This window comes from Triticum dicoccoides, chromosome 3A (genome assembly GCF_002162155.2).
Source record: "Triticum dicoccoides isolate Atlit2015 ecotype Zavitan chromosome 3A, WEW_v2.0, whole genome shotgun sequence".
NCBI classification, from domain to species: Eukaryota; Viridiplantae; Streptophyta; class Magnoliopsida; order Poales; family Poaceae; genus Triticum; species Triticum dicoccoides.
Genome location: NC_041384.1, coordinates 217703690 through 217719937, shown reverse-complemented (window position 1 = coordinate 217719937; position 16248 = coordinate 217703690).

The following is a 16248-nucleotide window of genomic DNA, read 5'->3' as shown; positions in this document are numbered from 1 at the left end:
ATTTCAAAAGATCCATACTTACGTCTCATCAAGTAAATATCCATATATCTACTTGAGTCATTTCTGAAGATAAATAAATCCACCACTTGCAACAACATTTATTGAACTACACACATCAAAATGTATGATCACCAATAAGTTTGTTGCTCGTTCCTTATGGCCTGTGAACGGTATTTCAGTCACTTCACTTTTCGGAGGAAAGTTGCAAGTGTCAGATGATTCAAAATCAAACGACTTCAAAATCCATCATAATGGAATTTTTCCATGCGGGTTTCTCCAATGTGACCAAATGCAGTGCCACACATGTGTGGTATTCTCATAGTCTTGCGACATTTAGCGTCAGCGTTATGGATGTATCATATTACCATCAATATTCATAGCATACATCCCATCTTGGATGGAAGCATGACCCTTCATGTTATTCATAATACTTAACAACAAGTATTGGTTTTATGAACAAATCTTTTGCAACAAACATTGTGCAATGGGCTAGAGTGTATGAAACTCTAAAATGAATTATGAAAGTAAACCCAGAGGTATTGTATTATTATCAATATTCATAACATACATCTCATTCATAATGAAAGTATGGCCCTTGTGTTATTCATAACATCGAACATAAAAAGTTCTCTTATGAACAACCTTCTTGCAAGATACCTTATGCAATGGGCTAGAGTTTGTAAAACTCTAAATGAATTATGAAAATAAATACAGACGGCAACACACTGATGGAAGGTATAGTAACATTTACTATGTTCCCTATGTATACCTTAATCTCATTTCTGTCTAGTCTTTTTAGGCCATAGTAGCTCTTACATTGATTCGCAACAGAGTGCAATCGAGCGGGTATCTTTGCGATTAACTCACAATACCCAAGAATTAGTGATTAACATGTTTAACCATAATTCCCAAGAACTATATCTTTGACCATCGTACTATACATCAAAAACTTGTATGACATTCATACATGAGCTGGATATTCCAGTCATCTTTCTTTCCGCCTTTATACTTCTAACAGTTTAACTTTTAGTATTTCTCCTACTCACAAAATAAGCACCCAACTTAAGAGTGGTGTTAGCCCCGGACTTCCTAGGCGTGTAAGTCATACTAACACCCTTTGGACACTTCCTTTCTCTTTAAGTTGTTGTTTTATTCACCTTTTATTATATGACAGGCGTTCTTCTGGATCCCTTTCCCAACAGTCAAATGCATAGTAAACACTTTTACTAATACTTGCAAACAAACATTGCTTTTTTTGTATCTAAAAATAATTTCCAGTTCCATGAATATCATATAACTATCCCAACTTTCGAAGTTTGGGTTTCATGGAAGCAAACATATTCCACTTGACCGTAACAGAATTCTAGCTTTTGGATCGAAGGACGAGAGTCACATGATCCATAGCATTAGCGGGAGGATACGGAAAGCATGCAATAGGACAAATTCCTTCTCGGCACTTTTGAGGACAATCCTCACATTACGTTACCAATCGTAAAGTTTTAACCAGATATTTAACAGCTATTCAATTTTAACAGGGAAGGTGGAAACGCGAGCCATTATTCTACAACTATTTTGCAAGAAACACTTAGACAATGTTCATAATTAATTGCACTGAGAATTAAACATGTTAATTCAACAGTGCGCTCCCACTCAAATCAATATCTCTCATAATTAATTTTGAGTGATACAAGATCCAGACTTCAATTCATAGCCATAGAATCATCATTTCATAACGGGAATTTTAATCGGTAGGCCAACTTGCCGATCACATCTCTATGTGACTCTTTTGATGTGTGTGTTCCAAGCTCAGGAGGATCCTGCCATGAACATCAAGACAACCAAGTGATCTTGCTGCGAGGTCTAACCTCGCCCACCTCACACTTCTCTAATCGTTCGTACCCATGCATCCATGGCGCACCCCGAAAAGATAGGTGTCATGACGGTGCTACACTTGGGAGAACACTAACTACTTGATATTTTAGTGAGAGATCACCCTAATAAAAAGCAACTACCGCGCAATCAAGAAGGGTACATCATAAGGGATAAACATCTCAGGCAATTCATAATAACATGATATGGTATAGCCCTTTATGACGGAGAAGTTTTTCATTTCTTCATCTTCGGCATTCGCGTCGGTGTTCACCTTCACGAAGATTGCCACCACCTTGTCGATGCACCAGATAATATTGCTATCTCTATAGCTAATAACATAAGTGCATTACTTAAGGTTGACACGCAGGTCATTAAAGTGACAATCATATGGCTCCAACCATCATGCTGAATCATGACACGCAGGTCATGTTAATTACATCATATAGTCATCTCATACATAATCAAATTGAATATGAGCATTGCTATACCACATCACATGCACATCCTGCAAAACCAAGTTAGACGCCTCTAATCGGTTTATGCAAAAATTTATTTTACGTGGCTCCTAAGGTTTTGACTTAAACCACAGCTACCAACGTTTTATCATCAAGTATGATTATTAAAGTTGCTAGATTAACATCTCGGGGTGTATGAAACACGAGATAATTAAATCTTGAGCCCCATACTAAACTTCGTCATACGCATGACCCCCGTGCAGATCATATCTGCAATGCCCTTTCATCTGTGAATTTCATCTTTCTTTTGACTACGGCAGAACCCAAAGAACTGATAGCACTTCCATGATCAATCAGGATCACGGATTGCCAGAACTTTGTCAAATTCCACCATGCTGTCTCGAGATTGAGCAAACGCAAATTCTAGGGAAGCAACAAGAACGTCGGGTAACAGATTTCATCTGTCACCCGCATAAATAATTTTCCGTAATAGATCTCATCTACTACCCAATTATATTATGCAATACCCATACATCTCCATGTATTCTAGATCGAAACCTGCATCTACGCATAGCACGGCTCTTGATGCCACCGTAGGGTAACGCAGCAGAAAACAAAAAATTTCTGACCTACGCACTAGCCCAGGACCATTATGGAGACTCCATACATGGTTTGATCTTTTTCGTTACCGACTCATAGCGTAGCGGGAAGTAGAGTCGATGACGATGGGCGGTGCAGATCCCCGCAGCTAGGATTTACAACCTCCCAACCGCGAGGATGTATACCCTCATCTGCTCCTCAGACAGCCCTCCGGGAGGCGGTCGAATAGCCCCCCGGACGGTGTCGCGGACAGCCCTTCGGGAGGACCTTCGAAACTCGAACGGTCACTCGGACAGCCCTTCGGGAGGACCTTCGAAACTCGGACGGTCACAGGGACAGCCCTTCGGGGGGCACTCACGAACTAAGACCGAAACTACGATCTCTCTACAGAGTTGCACACATATGGTATCATCTATCCGGCAGGGCTTCGTCGTCCAGAACTAGTTCCTGCCGGAACCCAGACAACCTTTCAGCTCTACGAAACTATTTCGTGGGGAGGGAGAGAGAAGCCAGATCATTGCATGGCACTTGTATGTGAGAAGGGATGAGGAGAATGGCAGCCCCTTCTGCTCCTTTTATAGGCCAAGGCAAGGGGTGGGGTGGTGGAGGAAATACCAAAACACCCATGCTACATGTCCCACATGAAGGGTGAAATGGTAACTCAAGTGGGGCACCAAGGGGACACCATGGAGGCACCCCCTTGGCCAGCCACGACCTTGCCCCCTCCCATGGGGGGGGGGCCAACAAGCCACCAACATGTCTCCTAGAAACATGGGTGCTCCCTAGACAAAAAGCCACCAAACATGTAACCCCCGATTCGTGGGATCTTGTCCCCTCGTGCTGAGACAAGATGTTTACCGCGAAACATTTTTTCTGAAAAATTCCGGAAGGTCCCAGAACATTTCTGGCACCCTCTAAAATTCTTCTGGGCATGATCCGAAACATTTCCTGTGTGGTGATTTTTATCAGCGAAAAGCACCAACGGCGGTTACGGCAGCTCCGGAACATTTTCGGTTTTTCTCTCCGAAAATTCCCAAAAGTTCCCAGACCAATTCTGGGGCCCTCTAAGAATTTCCAGACAAGTGCCGAAACCATTTTGACCTAATAATATATTCCGAAACAACTTTTCGGTTTTACCGAAACTCTTTCGGTGTTCTCTCTCCGGAACTCTTCCGTTGTCTCCGAAACTTTTTCGGTGACTTTCTCTCAGACTCCCTGTCTAGTATTCAGCAGATAGATGACCCTTAAGCGTGTGACCCTATAGGTTTGGTGAATTATAGGCATGACCTGGAACCCCTTCCAATCAATGATCAACATCGGAGCCGTGGACACCCATATTGACCCCTATACCCACACGAATGAATATTCGAGTGAACCTCCAGTTGTCGTGTGCTATTCATGTTGCTTCGTGATATGTTACAAATACCCGAGGTGAGATTTACTTGCATCCCCGTGGATCAATGACTTGTCCATTATGCTAGTTACCTCGTTACCAGTTTCGTTCTCTTTTCTCGTTTCCGTGTTACGGCATCCCTGTGATCAAATCACACTGTGTCTGGGTAGACGATGATGGATACCGTAACACCGAGAGGGCCCGACAATATCTCTCCATCGTCGGAGGAGCAAATCCCAATCTTGAGGTATCAAGTTACTTGACACACTTTTCCATGAACCCGTAAGCCGCCGTAATAGCCACCCATTTACAGATGATGTTTAACAAACCCCAAAGTTCATGAAGCAAGTATGAAGAAACTCGATACTCTCATGGTCTAAGGAATTATGCAAACGTTAACCATCTCTGTGTTATGTACCATTAACTTGTGACGAACGAATCTCATTGCCTAACATCAATCTGGGTCGATTCAACACAAATGTTCTCTTAACATTGTGCCCTGAAAGTTGCTGGCATAGACATGCCCATGACCAGGAAAACAGAATCATCATGCAACACTTGAGCTAGTCTTAGAGGCCAGACTTGGAATACTTCTTACCGTTTATTATTCCACACGTGCATATGAGTCTTCCTCTGAGCCTCGTGTTATTGCGGACTCGAGAACCATAGCAGTTATAGCATGGAACATAAACATAATTATGAACATGGAGATAAGTAATAGCATTTATTATTGCCTCTAGGGCATATCTCCTACATTTTTATATTGCACGGATAATCAGAAAACAGACAGAAATTACTATTTTTTCTTTATTTAATATAAATAACAGAAAGTAGAAAGAGGGCACAGAGAGTTGTGTTTTCTAACTTCATCCATCTCATGATCATCAAAAGGAATCCATTAACAAGGTTGATCAAGTCTTGTTAACAAACTCATTCCGAAAATCATGGAACCAGAGAATTTTCGAATAACACTAGGTTACCTCAACGGGGATATGCACATCCCCAACAATAAGAACATCATATTTATTCTTGACAGTAGGAAGAGGAAATTCAAAACCTCCAAAAATAATCGATGGAAATTTTCCAATAGAATTGATACTGTGGACTTGAGGTTGTTTCCTCAGAAAGTGTACCGTATGCTCATTACCATTAACATGAAAAGTGACATTGCCTTTGGTGCAATCAATAACAGCCCCTGCAGTATTCAAAAAGGGTCTTCCAAGAATAATAGACATACTATCATTCTCGGGAATATAAAGAATAACAAAGTCCGTTAAAATAGTAACGTTTGCAACCACAACAGGCACATCCTCCCAAATACCGACAGGTATAGTAGTTGATTTATCAGCCATTTGCAAAGATATTTCAGTTGGTGTCAACTTATTCAAATCAAGTCTATGATATAAAGAGAGAGGCATAACGCTAACACCGGCTTCAAGATCACATAAAGCAGTTTTAACATAGTTTCTTTTAATGGAGCATGGTATTGTGGGTACTCCTGGATTTCCAAGTTTCTTTGGTATTCCACCCTTAAAAGTACAATTAGCAAGCATGGTGGAAATTTCAGCTTCCGGTATCTTTCTTTTATTAGTAACAATTTTCTTTCATATACTTAGCATGAGGATTTATTTTGAGCATATCAGTTAATCGCATACGCAAAAAGATAGGTCTAATCATTTTAGCAAAGCGCTCAAAATCCTCATCATCCTTTTTCTTGGATGGTTTGGAGGAAAAGGCATGGGTTTCTGAACCCAAGGCTCTCTTTCCTTACCGTGTTTCCTAGCAACAAAGTCTTTCTTATCATAACGTTGATTCTTTGATTGTGGGTTATCAAGATCAACAGCAGGTTCAATTTCTATATCATTATCATTACTAGGTTGAGCATCAACATGAACATTATCATTTACATCATCACTAGTTTCATGTTCATTACCAGATTTTGTTTCAGCATCAGAAATAGAAATATCATTTGGATTCTCAGGTGTTTCAGCAATAGGTTCACTAGAAGCATGCAAAGTCCTATCATTTTTCTTTTTCTTCCTTTTAGAAGGACTAGGTGTATCTATATTATTTCTCTGAGAATCTTGCTCAATTCTCTTAGGGTGGCCTTCAGGATACAAAGGTTCCTAAGTCATTTTACCAGTTCTAGTAGCCACTCTAATAGCATAGTCCTTATTCTTACTATTCAATTCATTGAGCAAATCATTTTGAGCCTGAAGTACTTGTTCTACTTGAGTGGTAACCATAGAAGCATGTTTACCAATAAGTTTAAGTTCACCTTTGACATTAGCCATATAATCACCCACGTGTTCAAGCATATCAGCACTGCGTTTTAATTCTCTACCAAAATAAGCATTGAAGTCTTCTTGCTTAACCATAAATTATCAAACTCATCTAAGCATGGGCTAGCAAACTTGGTGAATGGGATTTCTATCTATAGAGAGAATTTACCTTTACTGCCTGTGTCGGGTTATCAAGACCATGTGTTTCTTCAATAGGTGATGGATTAAAACCATATATTTCTTCAACAGGCGGTAATTAAGACCATGTATTTCTTCAATAGGAGGTAAATTCTTAACATCTTCAGCCTTAATACCCTTTTCTTTCATGGATTTCTTTGCCTCTTGCATATCTTCAGGACTGAGAATTAGAACACCCCTTTTCTTCGGAGTTGGTTTAGGAATAGGCTCAGGGGCTGACTCAGGAAGTGTCCAATTATTTTCATTTGTCAACATATTATTCAATAAAATTTCAGCTTCATACGGTGTTCTTTCCCTAAAAACAGAACCAGCACAACTATCCAGATAATCTCTGGAAGCATCGATTAGTCCATTATAAAAGATATCAAGTATTTCATTTTTCTTAAGAGGATGATCAGGAAAAGCATTAAGTAATTGGAGAAGCCTCCCCCAAGCTTGTGGGAGACTTTCTTCTTCAATTTGCACAAAATTATATATATCCCTTAAGGCAGCTTGTTTCTTATGAGCAGGGAAATATTTAGCAAAGAAGTAATAAATCATATCCCAGGGACTACGCACACAACCAGGATCAAGAGAATTTAACCATATCTTAGCATCACCCTTTAATGAGAACGGAAATATTTTAAGGATATAAAAGTAGCGAGTCCTCTCATGATTAGTGAACAGGGTAGCTATATCATTTAATTTAGTAAGATGTGCCACAACAGTTTTAGATTCATAGCCATAAAAAGGATCAGATTCAACCAAAGTAATTATATCAGGATCAATGGAGAATTCATAATCCTTATCAGTAACAAAGATAGGTGAAGTAGCATAAGCAGGATTATATTTCATTCTAGCATTCACAGTTTTTTGTTTAAGCTTAGCTAATAATTTCTTAAGATCACTTCTATCATTGCAAGCAAGAAAGTCTCTTTTAGTTTCTTCATCCATAACATAGCCCTCAGGCACAACAGGTAATTCATATTTATTAGGAGCGCCTTCATAATCACTTTCATCAGTATTATCAGTTTCAGTAATTTCATTCTCTCTAGCCCTAGCAAGTTGTTCATCAAGAAATTCACCAAGTGGCACAGTTGTATCAAGCGTAGAAGTAGTTTCATCATAAGTATCATGCATAGCAGAAGTGGCATCATCAATAATATGCGACATATCAGAATCAATAGCAGAAGCAGGTTTAGGTATCGCAAGCTTACTCAAAAAACAAGGTGAATCAAATGCAGAGCTAGATGGCAGTTCCTTACCTCCCCTCGTAGTTGAGGGATAAATTTTTGTTTTTGCGTCTTTCAAGTTCTTCATAATGATAAGCAGATATAAATCCCAAGTGACTCAAAGAATAGAGCTATGCTCCCCGGCAATGGCGCCAGAAAATAGTCTTGATAACCCACAAGTATAGGGGATCACAACAGTTTTCGAGGGTAGAGTATTCATCCCAAATTTATTGATTCGACACAAGGGGAGCCAAAGAATATTCTCAAGTATTAGCAGCTGAGTTGTCAATTCAACCACACCTGGAAACTTAGTATCTGCAGCAAGGTATTTAGTAGAAAAGTAATATGATAGTAGTGGTAATGGTAGCAAAAGGTAACGATAGTAAAAGTAATGTTTTTGGTATTTTGTAGTGATTGTAACAATAGCAACAGAAAAGTAAATAAGCGAAGAACAATATATGAAAAGCTCATAGGCAATGGATCGGTGATAGAGAATTATGTCGGATGTGATTCATCATGTAACAGTCATAACCTAGGGTGACATAGAACTAGCTCCAATTCATCAATGTAATGTAGGCATGTATTCCGAATATAGTGATACGTGCTTATGGAAAGAACTTGCATGACATCTTTTGTCCTACCCTCTCATGGCAGCGGGGTCCTAGCGGAAACTAAGGGATATTAAGGCCTCCTTTTAATAGAGTACCGGACCAAAGCATTAACACATAGTGAATACATGAACTCCTCAAACTACGGTCATCACCGGAAGTGGTCCCGATTATTGTCACTTCGGGGTTGCCGGATCATAACACATAGTAGGTGACTATAGACTTGCAAGATAGGATCAAGAACTCACATATATTCATTTAAACATAATAGGTTCAGATCTGAAATCATGGCACTCAGGCCCTAGTGACAAGCGTTAAGCATAGCAAAGTCATAGCAACATCAATCTCAGAACATAGTGGATACTAGGGATCAAACCCTAACAATAACTCGATTACATTATAAATCTCATCCAACCCATCACCGTCCAACAAGCCAACGATGGAATAACTCACGCACGGCGGTGAGCATCATGAAATTGGTGATGGAGGATGGTTGATGATGACGATAGCGACGGATTCCCCTCTCCGGAGCCCCGAACGGACTCTAGATCAGCTCTCCCGAGAGAGTTTAGGGCTTGGCGGCGGCCCCGTATCGTAAAACACGATGAATCTTTCTCCTTGATTTTTTTCTCTCCGAACATGAATATATAGAGTTGGAGTTGAGGTCGGAGGAGCTCCAGGGGACCCACGAGGTAGGGGGCGCGCCCCCCACCCTCGTGGCTAGGGTGTGCGCCCTGGTCTTGATCTTTTGCCAGCATTTTTTTTATTTCCAAAAATAATCTCCGTAAAGTTTCAGGTCATTCCGTGAACTTTTTTTCTGCACATAAATAATACCATGGCAATTCTGCTGAAAACAGCGTCAGTCCGGGTTAGTTCCATTCAAATCATGCAAGTTAGAGTCCAAAACAAGGGCAAAAGTGTTTGGAAATGTAGATACGATGGAGACGTATCATATGTGAACGTAGAGCTTATCACACCTGATCATCACGTGGTGTCTCGGCACGACGAACTGTCGCAACGGTGCATACTCAGGGAGAACACTTATACCTTGAAATTTAGTGAGAGATCATCTTATAATGCTATCGCTGAACTAAGCAAAATAAGATACATAAAGGATAAACATCACATGCAATCAAAATATGTGACATGATATGGCCATCATCATCTTGTGCCTTTGATCTCCATCTCCAAAACACCGTCATGATCTCTATCGTCACTGGCATGACACCATGATCTCCATCATCTTGATCTCTATCAATGTGTAGTCACATGGTCGTCTCACCAACTATTGCTTTTGCAACTATTGCTATCGCATAGCGATAAAGTAAAGCAATTATATGGCGCTTGCATCTTATGCAATAAAGAGACAACCATAAGGCTCCTGTCAGTTGCTGATAACTTTAACAAAACATGATCTTCTCATACAACAATTTATATCTCATCACGTCTTGACCATATCACATCAAAACATGTCCTGCAAAAACAAGCTAGACGTCCTCTACTTTGTTGTTGCAAGTTTTGCGTGGCTGCTATGGGCTGAGCAAGAACTGTTCTTACCTACGATCAAAAACCAGAACGCGGTATAGTGATTGCTTTTTGATCTTTGGAAAGAACCATGTTCATTGAATCTGACTCAAATAAAGTTGGAGAAACTGACACCCACCAGCCACATGTGTGCGAAGCACGTCGGTAGAACCAGTCTCGCGTAAGCGTATGCGTAATGTCGGTCTGGGCCGCTTCATCCAACAATACCGCCGAATCAAGAATCAACTAGTGACGGCAAGCAATATGTATATACCCACTTCCACAACTCCTTTGTGTTCTACTCGTGCATATAACATCTATGCATAAACCTGGCTCGGATGCCACTGTTGGGTAATGTAGTAATTTCAAAAAAATTCCTACGCACACGCAAGAACACAGTGATGCATAGCAATGAGAGGGAATAGTGTTGTCTACGTACCCTCATAGACCGTAAGTGGAAGCGTTATGACAACGCGGTTGATGTAGTCATACGTCTTCACGATCGACCGATCCCAGCATCGAATGTATGGCACCTCCGCGATCTACACACGTTCAGCTCGGTGACGTCCCGTGAACTCACGATATAGTAGAGCTTTGAGGGAGAGCTTCGTCAGCACGGCGGCGTGATGACGGTGATGATGTTGCTACCGGAACAGGGCTTCGCCTAAGCACTGCTACGATATGACCGAGGTGGATTATGGTGGAGGGGGGCACCGCACACGGCTTGAAACAATCAACTTGTGTCTCCTAGGGTGCCCCCTGCCCCCATATATAAAGGAGCAAGGGGGGAGGCCGGCCGGCCCTAGTGGTGCCCAAGGAGAGGAGGAATCCTCCTCCTAGTAGGAGTAGGATTCATCCTTTCTTAGTCCTACTAGGAAGGAGGAAGGGGGGAGGAAACAGAGGGAGAGGGAGAGGGAAAGAGGGGCCGCACCCCCCTCCCCTAGTCATATTCGGACTCCCCTTGGGGGGGTGCCACCTCCTGGGCTGCTGCCCTCTCTCTCCCCTAAGGCCCAATACTTCCCCGGGGGGTTCCGTAACCCCTACGGCACTCCGGTTTTCTCCGAAATCACCCGGAAGACTTCCGGTGTTTGAATATAGCCGTCCAATATATCGATCTTTATGTCTCGACCATTTTGAGACTCCTCGTCATGTCCGTGATCATATCCGGGACTCCGAACTACCTTCGGTACATCAGAACACATAAACTCATAATACCGATCGTCACCGAACGTTAAGCGTGCGAACCCTACGGGTTCGAGAACTATGTAGACATGACCGAGACTCATCTCCGGTCAATAACCAATAGCGGAACCTGGATGCTCATATTGGTTCCTACATATTCTACGAACATCTTTATCAGTCAAACTGCATAACAACATACGTTGTTCCCTTTGTCATCGGTATGTTACTTGCCCGAGATTCAATCATCGGTATCTCAATACCTAGTTCAATCTTGTTACCGGCAAGTCTCTTTACTCGTTCCGTAATGCATAATCCCGCAACTAACTCATTAGTCACAATGCTTGCAAGGCTTAGAGTGATGTGCATTACCGAGTGGGCCCAGAGATACCTCTCCGATACACGGAGTGACAAACCCTAATCTCGATCTATGCCAACTCAACAAACACCATAGGAGACACCTGTAGAGCATCTTTATAATCACCCAGTTACGTTGTGACGTTTGATAGCACACAAGGTGTTCCTCCGGTATTCGGGACTTGCATAATCTCATAGTAAGAGGAACATGTATAAGTTATGAAGAAAGCAGTAGCAATAAAACTGAACGATCATTATGCTAAGCTAACGGATGGGTCTTATCCATCACATCATTCTCTAATGATGTGATCCCGTTCATCAAATGACAACACATGTCCATCGCTAGGAAACTTAACCATCTTTGGTTAACGAGCTAGTCAAGTAGAGGCATACTAGGGACACTCTGTTTGTCTATGTATTCACACATGCACTATGTTTCCGGTTAATACAATTCTAGCATGAATAATAAACATTTATCATGATATAAGGAAATATAAATAACAAATTTATTATTGCCTCTAGGGAATATTTCCTTCAATTCGGACACAGGAAGTGTTCCGGAAAGTTTTGGATAAAACCGGAGTGCCGGAAGGGGTTCCCGGAACCCCCGGGAGAACTAATGGGCCTCTATGGGCGTTAGTGGGAAGAGAGGAAGGGCCAGGAGGGGCTGTCCCCCCCCCCTTGGGTCCGAATTGGACTAGCGGAAGGGGGCAGCGCCCCCCTTTCCTTCCCTTCCCCCTCTTCCTTCCTTTCCCCTCTCTCCCTCTTGGTGGATTCCTACTAGGACTTGGAGTCCTAGTAGGAACCCCCCCTTGGGTGCGCCCCTTGAGGCCGGCCCTCCTCCTCCCCTCCTTTATATATGGGGGAAGGGGGCACCCCATAGACACACAAGTTGATCTTTAGCCGTGTGCGGTGCCCCCTCCATAGTTTTACACCTCGGTCATATTGTCGTAGTGCTTAGGCGAAGCCCTGCGTCGGTAACTTCATCATCAACGTCAACACGCTGTTGTGCTGACGAAACTCACCCTCGGCCTCAGCTGGATCAAGAGTATGAGGGACGTCACTGAGCTGAACGTGTGTATATCGCGGAGGTGCCGTGCGTTCAGTACTTGATCGGTTGGATCACAAAGACGTTCGGCTACATCAACCACATTACTAAATGCTTCCACTTTCGGTCTATGAGGGTATGTAGACACACTCTTCCCTCTCGTTGGTATGCATCTCCTAGATAGATCTTGCGTGATCGTAGGAAATTTTTTAAATACTGCATTCCCCAACAAGACCCATCCATTAGCTTAGCATAATGATCGTTTAGTTTTATTGCTATTGCTTTCTTCATGTCAAATACATATTCCTTCGACTATGAGATTATGCAACTCCAGGATACCGGGGGAATACCTTGTGTGCTATCAAACGTCACAACATATCTAGGTAATCGTAAAGATGCTCTACAGGTATCTCCGAAGGTGTTTGTTGGGTTGGCATAGATCAAGATTAGGATTTGTCACTCCGAGTATCGGAGAGGTATCTCTAGGCCCTCTCGATAATACACATCATAAGCTTCCAAGAAAATGACTAAGGAGTTAGTCATGAGGTGATGTATTACGGAACGAGTAAAGAGACTTGCCGTTAACGAGATTGAACTAGGTATGAAGATACCGACGATCGAATCTCGGGCAAGTAACATACTGATGGACAAAGGGAATTATGTATGTTGTCATAACGGTTGGACCGATAAAGATCTTCATAGAATATGTAGGTGCCAACATGGGCATCCAGGTCCGTCTATTGGTTATTGACTGAAGAGGTGTCTCGGTCATGTGTACATAGTTCTCGAACCCGTAGGGTCCGCACGCTTAACGTTCGATGACGATATAGTATTATATGAGTTATGTAATTTGGTGACCAAATGTTGTTCCGAGTCCTGGATGAGATCACGGACATGATGAGGACTCTCGAAATGGTCGAGAGGTAAAGATTGATATATAGGACGATGGTATTCATACACCGGAAGTGTTTCGAGGGTACCGGGTACTTATCGGGTCACCAGAAAGGAGTTTCGTGCACCCCCGGCAAAGATATTGGCTTTATGGGCCAAGAGAGGGAACACACCAGCCCACAAGGGGCTGGTGCACCCCCATATCAGGCCGGCCTATGAGGAGAAGGAAAGAGGGGAGGGAAAGGACAGTGTGGAGTAGAACTCCCCCTTCCTTCCCTCTCCCCCCTCTTTCCTTCCACCTTGTTTATACAAGGAAGGGGGGACGCAGGGCAAGGCAGGGCCCTAGGGGCTGGCGGCCAGCCCTAGGGCGCGCCCTGGCTGCCTCCCCACCCCCTCCCACCTATATATATGTGGGAAGGGGGCCCACACAAGGACAGAACATTGTCTTAGCCGTGTGCGACGCCCCCGCCCACCGTTTACTCCCTCGGTCATATTTTCGTAGTGCTTAGGCGAAGCCATGCGGAGATCACTTCACCATCACCGTCACCACGCCTTCGTGCTATCAGAACTCATCTACTACCTCGACATCTTGCTGGATCAAGAAGGCGAGAGACGTCACCGAGCTGAACATGTGCATAACGCGGAGGTGTTGTGCGTTCGGTACTTGATCAGTAGAAGAACAGAGAAGTTCGACTACATCAACCGCATTGAGAAATGCTTCCACTTACGGTCTACGAGGGTACGTAGGTACACTCTCCCCCTCGTTGCTATGCATCTCCATGGATAGATCATTGCGTGTGTGTAGATTTTTTTTCCATGCAACGATTCCCAACAAACAGCCTGAAGCGAGCCCACCTGGGCTAGTCACACTTTTCATCACACGAATCTTGGAGCAAAAGACTGTACGGTTTAGGGATTATATGAGAGTTAAATATTTCTCATCTAGATGATATTTAGCAAATCCGCTGAACAAAACAGAAACAAAAAATACAGGTTATCTTGAAGCTTCTGCATGGATCCGTACGTGGTTGTTACTTTAGTGTTTGAAGACTCGTGAGCACATGCCCTTTGGGTGTAACTGTGTCAAGATGGTCGTACGCACATTGTTCAACCAATTTGGCTAGCATGTCATTAGAGCAACTCTAGCAGACCCCGCAAAAGGCCCCAGCCCGCAAAATAACCGTCAAATTGCGGGTCAGGGCCAGAAAATCTGCACGAGCGGACCCCGCATCCCGCCCCGGCCCGCAAATTTTTTTGCGGGGCGCGGAAAATCTTCTCCCCCAACCTCTATCTTCACGGGCTGGGAGGCCGACCCGAGCTCAACCCCTATCCCGCGCGAGATTTGGCAGGAGGGACATTTCCGCACGGCCCTTCCCGCTCCCCGCACCCTCCGCCACCATTGCCCTCACTTCGCAAGCTCCGGCTGCTCCTCCCCGGCCGTCCCTCGCCGCCATGGACGACCCCATGTTGTCCCCCATCACCGTCGACGTCGCGCACGCCCCTTCCCCTCGGGCGGATCTCGTTGTCGGCCATGTTGGCCCCGCCGCCGTCGCCCAAGCCCACGCCGTGCCTGCCCACAAGCGGCAGGGCAACCTGGTCGTGCAGGGCGGGAATCCGGCCGCCCCCGCTGCAATGGCCCGTGCTCCGGGCGCCAACACGGCAGCGTGATCTCGGACGGCGGCGGAGAAGGTCGGCAAGGTCGCGGGCGTAAAGCGGAGGAAGGTTCCGGCTTCAAAGAAGCCACCTTCTTCAACCTCTAACTCCATCCCGCCGCAAGGAGGTGTTTCGGCGATGCCGTTCAACAGTGCCGCTCCCCCCGCGAGGGAGGTCTTCGACGAAATGGCCGGAAGGTATGCGTCTTCGGTCTTGGCGATTTCCTTTCATTTTTCGCCGTTATTCTCGATAGCGCGTGACTTGTTATCGTTCTCTATAGCGGTGGTTCGAACAATACAACAACCGAGTTCGTGAACTTGTTGGACACGAACGCAGTTGACATTGATCAAGCCCCTTTTGAACCATTCGACTATAATGAAACGGAGGGCAGCATGGATGATCATGGTTGTGTGGACGAATTGGAGGAGATCGAAGCGGAAGCGTTTGAGCAATCGCAAGAAAAATCTGCGAAAAGCATAAGATCGAAGAACTACATGATCTTGGAAGATCAAGCTTTGATTCAAGCATGGAGTGCGGTGTCTCTTGATTAGGGATGGCAATGGGTACCCATTACCCACGTACCCTGCGGGTAAAAACCCTATTAGGGTAAGGGTATGGGACAAAAAATATCCATGGATATATAAATAGGGAAATGTTAAACCCATCGGGTAGAGCGGGTATGGGTATGGGATCATATAACCCATACCACGTACCCATGTACCCATATAAAATTCATATGAACTCGAAATTATCTCTTCACTTTGTCATGAATTTGTGAACTCAAATATATGACAATATGTTGATGTTTTGATGTGTTGTTGCTTACTTGAAAGTGATGTTGTTTATTAAATATATTGTTGTTTATGATGTGTTGCTGTTTAAAAATGTGCGTTGTTGTTATAATCTATTGTTGTTTATAGATTATAATTATATATTGTTTTTTATGACAATGAGTTTTTCAAAGCGATGCTTTGCAA